Source organism: Giraffa tippelskirchi, chromosome 4 (assembly GCF_054371585.1).
Source record: "Giraffa tippelskirchi isolate mGirTip1 chromosome 4, T2T-mGirTip1v1.2.pri, whole genome shotgun sequence".
Classification (NCBI taxonomy): Eukaryota; Metazoa; Chordata; class Mammalia; order Artiodactyla; family Giraffidae; genus Giraffa; species Giraffa tippelskirchi.
The window spans coordinates 134,872,667-134,885,424 of record NC_137278.1 but is presented as its reverse complement, the minus strand read 5'-3'; the positions used below and the strand labels follow the sequence as shown (position 1 = coordinate 134,885,424).

Below are 12,758 nucleotides of genomic sequence, written 5' to 3'. Positions count from 1 at the left end.
ACTTCTAAACTTACCCAAGAGAGTCTTGAGAATTGCAAGTGGCTCCAAGTGCAGGGCTAGAAAGATAGGTGGAAGCTATACAAACTCAGGGAAAGCATTTGGACTTACCTTCGAGGTCAGGGATATATAAACTGTTTCAATTGTTAAAATAACCTGAGCCTGTCCTCTCCAACTAGGTAGTTATTTAATAATTTATACTGATATTTAATTGTTTATGTACATGTACATCATACTAGTTTATTGTATCTTTTACAAAATACACAGAGATAAAATTACATAGACAACATTTAAAATTTTCACTCCCACAAAAATATTATTAAATATTAGCATGAGCAATGTGTTTGAAAATGTTATATATTTTTGAAAACTTTTGTGTAATACCTTGTGATAGGGTAATTTGAAGGACTGGTTCTAAGTTCAGTTTATTTTAATTTCTAGTTTTAATCAAAACAAGATACTACGCAAAAAGAGCAGGAGTGTTTGTTAGCAGGACTGACCAAATCATGACTCTGTTTACTTTGAGCACTATGTTCAGATCTTTCTTGAAGTTTAATTAATAACTTCATCTTCTCTGGTGTCAATCATTCATTATTGAAAACTCTTTAGAAGGTGTTGCATTTCTGTATTTTTAACAGTTGGTTCAAATCCATTGATAATTTTATCTGGGATTTAAAAAAAAATAGGCTAGCAAATTCTGTTTCTAAATTTTTTTTTAAATGTGCAGATGGGAGAGTTTTTTTAAAATTTTTATTTAATGAAATGCATTCATATGATTTTCAGCCATCAGCTCATTGACGATGGGAAAGCTTTCTCCAAGTGCATGAGTTATCTATTGCTGTATAACAAAGTATCCCTAAAATTAGTGGCTTAAAACAGCAGACATTTATTATCTCACGGTTTCTGTGGTCAGGAATCTAGGAGTGGTTTTGCTGTGTTCTTTTGTCTCAAGGCTGCAACTGGGGTGGTGGCCAGTTCTCCAGGCAGCTCAAGGCTGGGTTGGGGGCGAATCTGCTTCCAAGTTCACTCACATGCCTGTTGGCAGACCTCGCTTGGGTCCTCATGGCTACTGCAGAGAGAGTACTTTCTTACCAGTTGGCTTCTCTGTTAAGAGAGCAAGCATAAGACAGAAATCACAGTCTTTCTGTAACTTAATCTCAGAGGTAACCTTGCTATGGGCTTCCCTAATGGCTCAGCAGTAAAGAATCCACCTGCAATGCAGGAGACACAGGAGATGTGGGTTCAATCCCTGGGTTCGGAAGACCCCTGGAGAAGGAAATGGCAACCTGTTCCAGTATTCTTGCCTGGAAAACCCCATGGAGCCTGGTGGGTTATTGTCCATAGAGTTGCAAAAGAGTTTGACACCACTGAGCAACTGAGCACACATTCGACCTTCCTATATTCTCCTTGTTGGAAGTGAGTCCTGAGGTCCAGCCCACACTCAAGGGGAAAGGGGTTACACAAGAGCATGAACACCAGGAAGAGGGGGTAGGAAGGGGGAGGGGTGACCTCAGAGACTGCCTACCACACCCATTTTCAAAATAGCAAATTATTTCAGAAAAGCAGTTACATTCTTATTCGCCATTAAAAGGTCATCTTTACCTTAAAGAGACCGACCAAGCATATTCCTTTTCCTGAAAATATCTGCATAATTCTGGCAGCCACTAGTTCTCACATGAAAAAGTCCGGCAACTTGGGATCCTTGTCATTTGCAAAAGGAAAATATGCAAATCATTTTGTAGTGGAATAACTCTTTTTAATTATTTGGATACAAAATAACTAGCATACTGGTATGGGTGTGAAATTTTTCATCTAACTTAAAAGAATTGTGAAGAATCTCCTTTATGAAGGACTCAGTTTTCATAACCTAACCGTCCATGGCATCTTACAACCTGTAGAATGTAAATCATGACCATAGATGAAGGTGAAGAAATGAATGAGGATGCAGCATCACCCCTTGTTTGTGGAATTTCCTTTCTTTTTAGAGAATCTTAGATGTGTTAGGTGAAAGCCAGACAGGGCAAGAGTGCCAGTGTCATTTCATACATTCAGTATTAGTATGCATTTAAACGACCTCCTAATTATATTCTTTTAGTTTTGTTCAAGACAAAGAATGTGTAAACATAAAAGTGCTAATAATTGTTTTCTCTGTACCACCATGGGCCATCTAATGTATCCCCAGGGCACATGCACACCCCTTTAGTGACCTCTGCTCTAAACCAAGGAAGAAATTCTTAACTCAGGATTTATTATTTATCCTGAGTGATTTGCTTTTAAAGAGTGACAAAGAGTGACCAAAATTCTAATCAAATGTCCCAAACTATTAAGAACCTCTGCTCAAGGTCATGGGTAGCCAGTGAAAAGTTTTAAGGTGAACATTAAGAGATTTAAAATTTAGGATGCTACTTGGGTATCAAGGCAGTAGGGTGGCATGGAGAGGGTGAGCCTGGAGCACTGGAGAGCAGTGGCTGCCAATCTCTTTGAGAGGCAAAAAAGTAAAGGTGGGATTAAACCAAAGCAATGCAAGTGGAGGAGAAATGGCGTGGGTCCTGAAATTCAGCATGTTTCCTAAGGAAAGGGATCATTAAGCCACTATGGAGCACGTGTTCATAAATGCAGCTTAGAAAGAAATCATCATCAGCTTCAAAGGGGAATTCTGAAATCAGAATTCATATCTAAAACCTTCTTTCTTTTTGATCTTTTCCTTTATATTTGACTTTATTATTACTATTATTATTTTTCCTAGAGATTCAAGCTAGGAGAGAGGAAGAGATTCAAAAAGATGATTATCAATATTAAAAAGATCTAGCAAAAAAAGAGAAAGTGATAGAAGAAGGGTATTTGGAAAGAGGGACTGTAGAATAATATGCATTCCAAATACATTTGCAGCTGGATAAACATTTTTTGCGTTGGGAAAATACAAGTGATGTGAATTCAGAAGCTGTGCCTTCTTTACAAAGGATGCAGTGTTAAATATTAATCCTCCCTTCTAGATTTTTAATTTCTTCCTATTGTGATCAGCATTACTTTGGTTTTGTCTAGGCTGTGCTGTATCTCCTGTCCATCTCGTCTCACAGTATAAAGTCACAATGTCACAGCTTCACGCTTCACTCAGCCCCTTCACCTACACCTTCTTAAAGAGTGTAGAATGGCTGGCATTGTCCAATTGCGCTAGAAATGCCGTCCCCGGGGCAAGTTGGTTACAGTGAATTCCCAAGGTGGTGACTGGTTTTTCTTGGGTTCAGGTAAGAAGATGGGGAGTGCAGGAGCAGTGGGCATCACCTTGGAAGTCAGGCAGGACGCAGGAGAGGCCTCTGCCAGTCCCCAGGCGGCCTCCTAGTTCCCAAGGTCTAGACTTGCTCACCCAGCCAGAAACAACAACTTGAACACACTGGCTGCTGCCTCGGTGGAGGCTGCTGTTATTCCTGCGCGCGGGCCAGGCGAGGATGCGGAGCCAGCGGGAGGCCAGGCCGGTGTTGGGGTTGGCGGCTTCTCTCTGCCCGCAGGCGCCTCCCTCTGCCAGCCGAGCAGGGGCCAGGGCGGGCGCGGAGGCGACTGTACCAGATCCATCTTTCTCAGAGGCAAATGTCTGCAGGATGTTATGGATTGTTTCCTATGAGATTGTCTTAACTAGTAAGATTGATTTTAGCTGCCAGTGGCAATGAGGTGAGAGCTCAGACGGCAATTATTTTCAACCTCTGGTGTCAGACCTGGAGAGCAGAACTCCTGGCAGGCTGATGGGATGGAGGCCTTGGGGTGCCTGGAGAAATCTGACCTCCTTTCCTCAGGGGAATGGGTGGGGGAAGGGCTCCTAGTGCGGTTTAGAGTCTAGTTTCAATCTTACAGTCGTGACTGTTGGAGCTTATTTACTGGATATTTAATTTTCTATTTGAAAAACTGTTTACAGGTCTACAAAGATAGTTTTTTTCATTTGGGTTTTTTTTTTTTTTTTTTTAGTTTAAAGCATAGGTTTAAGAGATTTCTTCATGTAATCTGATTCTTAGGTAAGACCCCCTCTCCCTTCCCCAACCTCGCTGTGGAATTCAAGAGAGCTGGACTGTAGTCTCCTTTCCATGACTTATTAATTATGCAACTTGGGAAGACGGTCTCTCCTTCGAAGCCCCTGTTTTCTCATCTCTTAAGACATCTGCTTTATTACAGGGTGGGATTCCTTAACTGAGGATTGGAGATGATGAGGAGGAAGGCACTAGAATAGTGTTTGTCACCTCGAATGTGCTCCTTAAAGGAGATATTATTTTACTATTAATATATAAATTGTCACCCACATGGCCCATAGGGCCTTCGTGGAGAATCTAATCAAAGTTTCTTGCAAGGAATATGCCTGTGAGTCTTATGACCTGAGTCGAGGGCATGACCAGCTTAGTCAACGAATATTTTTATAAAAGTCTCCACTGACTACACAGTACTGCTGGATTAGATATTGTTGTGCAAAAAGTAAAACTGTAAACCTTCTAGTCATTAAAAACTTGCCATCATATATGGCAAGCCATGTTAACAAAACCATTTCTGGAAGTTTGTTCTTTAAATTATAGGTAGTTCTGTAGTTAAAAGAAGTTCTACTGTTCCTCCTAGATGCTTCTACTTTTCAGTGATCCATGTGAGGCTAATAATTCACTTCTGGGGTTTTGAAGTTGTTTGTATGACTTTGGGTTTGGGGCATTCACATTCCCACTATGATAAGTGTAAGTAGAAAGTTAAATACTGTTTGTCTGTATTCCATGTTTAATACAGACAAACATGGAAGGGGGAAAATGGACGACATAATTACGTATGCTTCTAATTTGCCGTACTCCACTCTCTGGTTCTCTCTGACTATGTAGGTGTCAAGGGGTCCTGGAGAAGTTTGCAAATCCCCTCACTTTTGCTCTCTGCTCTCCAGCAGTCACTTTTTATGTTATCTCCTGCCATCTCTGCTTTACTCCCTCTTGTCAACTCTGATGTCTGCCTGTCACTCCACTGCCCTTCAGAACTCTTTTCCTTGAAGTCTTTCCAAACAGGTATTGTCTTGCTTCACTCTTGACCATCATCCTGCTAACCCCTGTGTCTTATAGATGTTCACCCTTCTGAGCACTGACGTGCCTGTCTTTATATAGCCCTGACTGCCTGGGCATCTCCGTGTTTACCAGCACTTATCCTAAGTCCTCCAGGAGAACTCAGAGGATCCCGTGTCTCTTTTCATGGAGTGCCTTGCATGGTTATGGATTAAAGGAATTACAGAGACAACACATAAAGGGTGTATTGGGGGAAACTCTCAGTACACTTCTTTTTGCTTTTCAGTTTAGTAATTCTCATCTTAATCTGCTATCTATTAACCAAAAACTTATTAGGCAAGGTTCTGAAGTTTTACTTGCAGAAGGTGTACAAGTTCGGACAGGTGGATGACTCATAGACCCTAAGGAATTTAAAAGCCATGGTTAGTGAGAAAGCCTCTCTCTCTCTCTCTCTCTCTCACACACACACCCCCACCCACACACACACCCACACACATAGTTAGGAAACCTTGCAGACAGAGTCGACTAAAAGTGGCCTTGCAAGGCCACCTGTAACTTACCCATAATTCTCATATTGATGTGGTTCAGATGGCATGAGGTGCATGCTCTGAGGCCATCTGATGGGAGAAGAAAGAAAAAGCGACAGAAGTATTGATACTTTTCTCACTCCCAGCCTGATGTAATCAGTAGTAGCACTGACTGCTTACACTTACTCAGTCCCTTACTATGTCCAGACACTATGTTACTATTATTTTTTTTTAAGTGCTATCTCATTTAATCCTCATAAACGACCTCTGAGGAATTTTCACAGTTTTAAAGAAGAGGATGCAGAAGCCCAAGGTCACACGTTAGCAAAGTGTAGTCAGACTATGTATCCAGGTCTGCCTAACCTCAAAGCCCATCCAAGCCTTGTCCTTACCTAGGACCCTGTACATTTTGACTTTTGATCTCTTTTTTTTTTCCATTGAGGGGAGCGAGAAATGTGTTTTAGCAGATGAGATTTGGCCATTCCTCCTGGGGCTTAGCCTGCTAGGTTCTCGGTACATGTTGGCTGAATGAATGAGGCAGTCTGTTCCAGTTGCTCTTGGATGGAACATGAGATGAACAGATCAGTGTCTGGGAGAGGGCCATGGTCCCTAGGTGGGAAAGAGGCCTCTCTTACTAGCTACGTGACTTCAACTCTGTGGGCCTGGGTGTTACCTGTAAATCACAAAGGGGTTGAGGGACAAACAATGTGTCAGCTGCACATCCCTTTGGGCACGTGTGTCACAGTGGAAGAGAGGAGACAGAGTCATCTGTCCTTGCCTGGGATTCAGGAATTCTGCTCTCTCTTTTTATCTCGATAATCTGTATTTGTGACTTTTAGTAAACTTGGCTGTTTTCCTATGCTATTTGTCCCATTTGACGAGGAGATATAGCAACACATCCTTTCTTGCTTAATATATTTGTTTTGATCCTTAAAGTTTTGTAGAAGATGAAAATCTAGTTATGTGACGAGGCTTAATGGCTATAAAAAGTCCGTTGTTGTTCAGTTGCTCAGTCGTGTCCAACTCTTTGTGACCCCATGGACTGCAGCACACCAGGCTTCCTTGTCCTTCACCATCTCCTGGAGCTTGCTCAAACTCATGTCCATTGAGTCAGTGATGCCATCCAACCATCTCATCCTCTGCCATCCCCTTCTCCTCCTGCCCTCAATCTTTCCCAGCATCAGGGTCTTTTCTAATGAGTCAGCTGTTCTCATCAGGTGGTCAAAGTATTGGAGCTTCAGCTTCGACCTCAGTCCTTCTAATGAATATTCAAGATTGATTTCCTTTAGGATTGACTGGTTTGATCTCCTTGCCGCCCAAGGGACTCTCAAAAGTCTTCTCCAACACCACAGTTCAAAAACATCAATTCTTTGATGCCCAGCCTCTTTATGGTCCAATTCTCACATCCATACATGACTACTGGAAAAACCATAGTTTTGACTATATGGATCTTTGTGGGCAAAGTAATGTCTCTGCTAATTAATATGCTGCCTAGGTTGGTCATAGCTTTTCTTCCCAGGAGCAAGTGTCTTTTAATTTTGTGGCTGCAGTCACAATTTCAGTGATTTTGGAACCCAAGAAAATAAAGTCTGTCACTGTTTCCATTGTTTCTCTATTTATTTGCCATGAAGTGACAGGACCGCATCCCATAATCTTCATTTATAAAAAGTCCATAAACATCATCTAATGAAAACCCAGCCATAACATCTTCCTCAGTGGGAAATGCTGAATTGTGATGGTTTAACTACAGATGTTTTAATCCTGAAAATATCAGTACTAGCAGCAGTTAAAGAAAAGCATCAAATATATATTGATTTTTCAGACATGAAATACAATTACCCCAAGTCTTTATTATAATTGAATTCACTAACAATTCCTAAATTAAAATAATATTTAATCACAAAATTATTCTTGTTCTAGAAATTCTTTTAGTAAGATACTAGACTTCAGAGAGAAATAAATATTATTTACATCATATAAGCATTGGTAAAGGGCCAGCTTTGTCCAACTCATGGTCATTTTCTGAGATTCTGATGATGGGAATTTATATCTTCCAGAAACCTTTAGTGTGAGTGACTAGATACAGGAGGAAGAAAGACTATATATTGATTGCTGGATTCTTTCTTATTTAGCTAGCATCAAGAGAAGACATGAGCAGGTTTTATGAGGGAAGCAGGCAGAGAGCAGTGGAGTTACTAACACAAAGCTGCACAGAACATTGAGTGGCAAAAGCAAAACAAAACTCCCGATCTTTTGAGCTTCTCTTTAAAGTGCTTGTTTACTCTACCATCTCCTGACCTTGTCTCCTGTTTCTGTGACAGCTGGCTGCCACTTCTTGGACTGGCAAGATTAAGATGGAGGAGAACTGGTGAAATTTTCCCCATTGCCTAAATCATTATTAATTAATCACTCCATCCTCTCCTGAGAGGTGGTTGCAAAAGGGTGGTGCTTTGCAGAAGGTGAATGCGGTGAAAAGCAGAGCTGTGAGAAATCTGTTCCTGGCATTATATTCAGTACTATAGCAATTAACACACAAAACAGATAATGGCGAGATTTGCACTGGAGGGCAAGGATGGAGGGATTCAGGGGAAGAGAGTTTCAAAATCGCAAAGAAGGATTTTGAATCTTCTCTTCTCAAGGTGCCTCACTGGGCAGAAACCTATTTCCTTGTTGAAAATCCTAGTTTGAGAAAGACTTGCGACAGATCTTACTTCAGAGATCTGCGTGGTCTATTCTTTCTCCTCCCGTGTTAGCTTTCCCGTGTTTAGAAGGGCCTTAATATATCTGACCTTCATTCTCTCCACTGTAACTTAAGCTTATGCCCTCTCCTGCTACTGTTTAAACTGATCCCTCACCCAACACTCGTTAACCCCCAGAAAGAGCTTTAGACAAAAGAACCTCTTGGAACACCCTCTTTTGGCCTTATTTGTCTTTGTAATTCCTTTTATAGGGGGCAGGTTATCTTGGTTTCTCCCACAATTGGTGTGGAAGCCTGCTCAGCTGCCCACGTCACTCAGCTCTTTAGGGTCACTTTTGTCATCATTCAAATATTGAAACAGGTGGAACCTGCCACCTGTAATGTGAGCCACAGTGGAAAGAAAGTGACTCAGTCCTGGCAGCTTAAGTCAGGTTTGAGAGAAATGACTGGGGGAATCCAAATGTTTCCTCGTGGCTTTTGCAGCAAAGGGTGTCTGAATGGCTTCCTTCTTGAAGAACGTACCATTCCAGTGTCATCAATGTGACCGCTTTGGTGCAGTCAGACATTCCCCTCTGTAGTCTCCTCGCATAAAGCCTCTTGCCCCGAGCTGGTGGCTGCAGAAGCTGGCCTTCCAGCTTCTGCAACAGCAGCTCCAATAACACACAGGAGAACTTGGGCTGGGCAGGCACGAGGCACACACAAAACACAGGGCCTGAACAGAAGTCTCAAATGAAACCAACAAGAAAAGAAGTTTGTTAGAAAACGCTTGTTTTTCAACTTCTCTTACACAGCTTGATTTGACTGTCTTGTTAACAGTAGTTACATGTAGCTCACTGAATATCACAAAACATCCACAGTTCTCTGAGCCTCACTTTTTCTTTCCAGCCTCAGAGCCACTGCTGGGTCACATTAACCCATCCTCCAAAAATGTTCTTGGAATTTGCCCAGGTAGTCTGTCCTGCCCAGTTTGAGCAGCCTGGCTGCTCCCTTATGTGAAGGAAAAATAATCCAGTGGGAGAACACCCTACTATATTATAGAAGATGTGAGTTATAAGGCAAGTTTCCTAATAATAGTTTGTCTTTTGGGGGCAGGTCCCTTCATCCTCTAGTACCTCTAGTTTTAATTTTGTAGGATAAAGATAAGATGCTAGTCCTGTACCTATAGACAGGCATGCTCTGAAAATAAATAAACCAAGGCATGTCAATCCAAGAACTACTTTGAAGTAAATGCTATGTAAAGACAGAAAATTGAAGCTATTGTTGCGATGATGTAAGTAGGTGTAAATGCTCAGCAAGTCTTAACTACATAAACATAAGGAAGTGGAAGAAATGTGGTGTTGTGGCAAAAAGAATAAATGATTGACTCCTCCCCCACCTTTTTTTTCTTATTTCCAGGGTGTATGCAAGTTAACATTTTTTTAAGTGCCCAATTTCTTCTTGTGAAGCTTTTGCTAAAACCAGTAAGTTTAGACTATCTGGTGAAAAACCATATCCTTTTGTTATTGATGTTTTACAGCATTTAAATATTTTGACCTAAATGCTAAAGAACAAAGTCAATTGTTTAACTAAAAAAGGCAGAATGTAAATATTTAGCTTAGGTATTGGGAGTATCTATTTTCACAATCACAATACTTCCTTGCACATGTTTGAGAGAGAGTTGTAATATGGCTCTTTGAAAACCGTGGGAAATTAAAGATGAAATAAAAACCTGACCACGAATTTCCTTCCTCAATTTTAAGTGAGATCTCAATAAGGCTCTCTTATAGTTGGACATGGACTTTTATTAGCTTTTTATGTGACTTCATACTACTTATTTTTGGAAAATAATCATTGCATTTTAACAGAAATGTGGTTCACAGTGGATTAAGTGAAATGTGTTTCTTGGAAAGTTAAAAAAAATATGTGGTTTCCATTTTACTCCTCTTCGGAGGCATTTATTTTCAGGTCCTGCAGATCATTTTGAACTTTATAATTTTGTTATCAATAACTCACTTTCTTGTTTGAACTTTTGATCATTTATTCCAATTTGTTTTAAAGCACATTCTGAACGCTGGCGAGACATATGCATCTGCCTTAATGGTAGTAAGTGGATTTCTACAACTCAAGTTCTTAGCCATACTGGGGAAGGCAGGCCATGGGCAATAATGAAAACCACTTGGTGCTAATTACAAGTGTTTTCCATGAATAAACATAGTTTAATCTTAATGATAACCATTCATGTTCTCATTTTAGAGAGGATGAAACAGAGGCAAAGGCCCTCAGCTTCAGTAAGGTTTTAAAAGATACAGAGCTTTTTAAATGTTGGATACAGAAGAACAACATTACACATCGTAAAGTGTTTTTGTGAAAATTAAAGCAGAAAAATCACGTAAATTGATAATATTGCAATAAGCATAAAAAAGAAAAGACTATAGAATAATTACTTGTGTGTAATCGTACCAAATGACCACTTTAAAATGTGGCCCCTAGTGGGGATTGGAATCTGCCACCTACAAGCTGTGTGACCTTGAGCAAGCTGTTGCACTTCTCGGTGCCTCTATTTCCTCATCTGTCAACTGAGGAGAGTGGCTGAGGATTGAATGAAATGATAAATATAAATAATTTAGCATGTGTCTGGCACATGATAAACACTTACAACGTATTAGTTGAGCTCAGATTTTATCTTTTGAGGTACCTGTGGAAAAAAAGCATGATGCAGACAGGGTTCATATCTCAGTCCTGCCCTATTAGCTGTGTGACCATATCAATATATTTAACCTTCCAGAGCTACAGTTTCCTCATCTGTAAAATGACCATAATTCTTGCTCTACCTAAGTAGGGAATTATGAGACTCCACCAAGGTAAGTGACATGACAGTACCTAAAGGGCTATACAGAATTCTGTGAATATAGTGAAAATTTGTAGCAGTGTCTGTTTTTAAAGTTCCTACCCTTTGCTACTTAAAAAACACCTGTAACTTAAATGGTATACAGAGCAAGTTTTTCCTTGTGTGGTCATTTTTTTTTTTATTTTAATTAAACATTTCTGGGTTCCTGCTGATTCTTTTGTAAACCACTTCCTTTTGTTGAAATCTTGAACTAGTCTTGATGTAGAAACTGGCAAGGGAGAATGGGGCAAGGGAGAATGAGCCAGTTTATTAAAATGATTGCCTGATCTTTGGAGGATGGTGGTCCCTTCTGGCTCTTTGTCATAGACGGCAACTCTCTCCCAATCATAGAAACTTCACCCTTTAATACTTTTAATTGACTGCATCTTGTTCTGTAATTCTAGCTTGCAAAATAAGCTCTCCTAAATATGTCCTCTGATGACTACTCCAGCTTGCTATGCTTTCAATTTCTCACATCTTGGGTTATTTGAAGAGGTTTATATTTACCTAATCCCTCAAGCAGCCCCAAGGGAAAGCAGGCTGCCCCCAGGCTTCAGGCATGCTGCCTGCACGCCTTGGCCAGAAGGGACAGGACTCACTTCCCTTTGTTTCTCACACAAGTCACTATGGTTCTGACACAGCCACACAGTTCCTTTGTTATACTCTTACTTGAATCATTGCTGCCCTTGATACCCAAATGCTGGGTTATTTTTATGCGCCTCTTTGTTTTCTTTTTTCCTACTCATTGGAAAGTCTAAGACCTTGCCCCATTTATCTTCCCCAAAGAGTAAAACCCAATATAAACTGATCTTCAGGTTCTGCAACTGCGGATTTCATTAGTACAATTGTCCTTGTCTCATAGGATTGGGGAATTGAAGGAGGGAGGAAGAAAACCGTTATCATAGAACTGGAACAAAGTTTTGCTTCTATGCTTAAAAACAAAGTTATACTTCTCGTTTTCTCCCTGTTCTTCGAAGCAATGTGTCTTGTACTTCAGAGCTAAAATGTACCTTCCTCTCCTGAAATCTTGGCTCTAAGCCCTGGCTCTACAGTTCTTTTTTCTTTTCCAGGAAGATACTTTGCAGCCAAAACAGACGTTGGGTTGACCAGCATGGGCTGGGCGACCTTTACTGTTGAAGGAAGATCCTGATGGGAGGATCAAAGCTTGGATTGTGCTGTGATGTCTGACCCATAACCAACCTCCACCCAGGCCTCCCTCCTCCTTACGCTGTTTCCTCTTTATCCCCTCCTGACTTGCAGTGTTCTTAAAACGCCTTCTCTTCAGACCAAGTGGGATCTAGAACTCCAACATGGCACCCCTTTACCTTACAGGACCCTCAGCAGAGTCCCCGTCAGCCTCAGATGGAATAGTCTGGAGCTAGAGGTCTCTCTAAACAGCCAGGCTGCCACGAGCAGGATGTTTTGGTGTGTTTGCATCAGCTTCCTGTTGCAGAGTTTAGGAAGTGAATCTGGTAACTGCCTGAATGAAAACACTTCCCCTTACTCTCTACGTCAAAAAGAAGTTACCTGACATGGATGCCAACTTTTAGGAGTGAGGACAAAGCTCTGAATTTTGAGGAGGCTTCACTGAATAGGAAAAGAACTCGGCTTCACCATCTGGACCTGGTTACACAACCATCTTCACCTCAGTTTCCTCT

At 40.9% G+C, this 12,758-nt stretch overlaps 1 long non-coding RNA gene across 1 annotated transcript; it reads right to left on the bottom strand.

The window, feature by feature from the left end:
- Positions 1-211: 211 nt before the first annotated feature.
- Positions 212-12,529, bottom strand: LOC145544861 (uncharacterized). The gene is made up of 3 exons (XR_014081675.1): positions 12,426-12,529; positions 5,570-5,626; positions 212-1,101 (listed from the first exon to the last, which is right to left on the bottom strand). It is a non-coding gene; the product is annotated as an uncharacterized LOC145544861 (long non-coding RNA).
- Between the last annotated feature and the right edge of the window lie 229 nt (positions 12,530-12,758).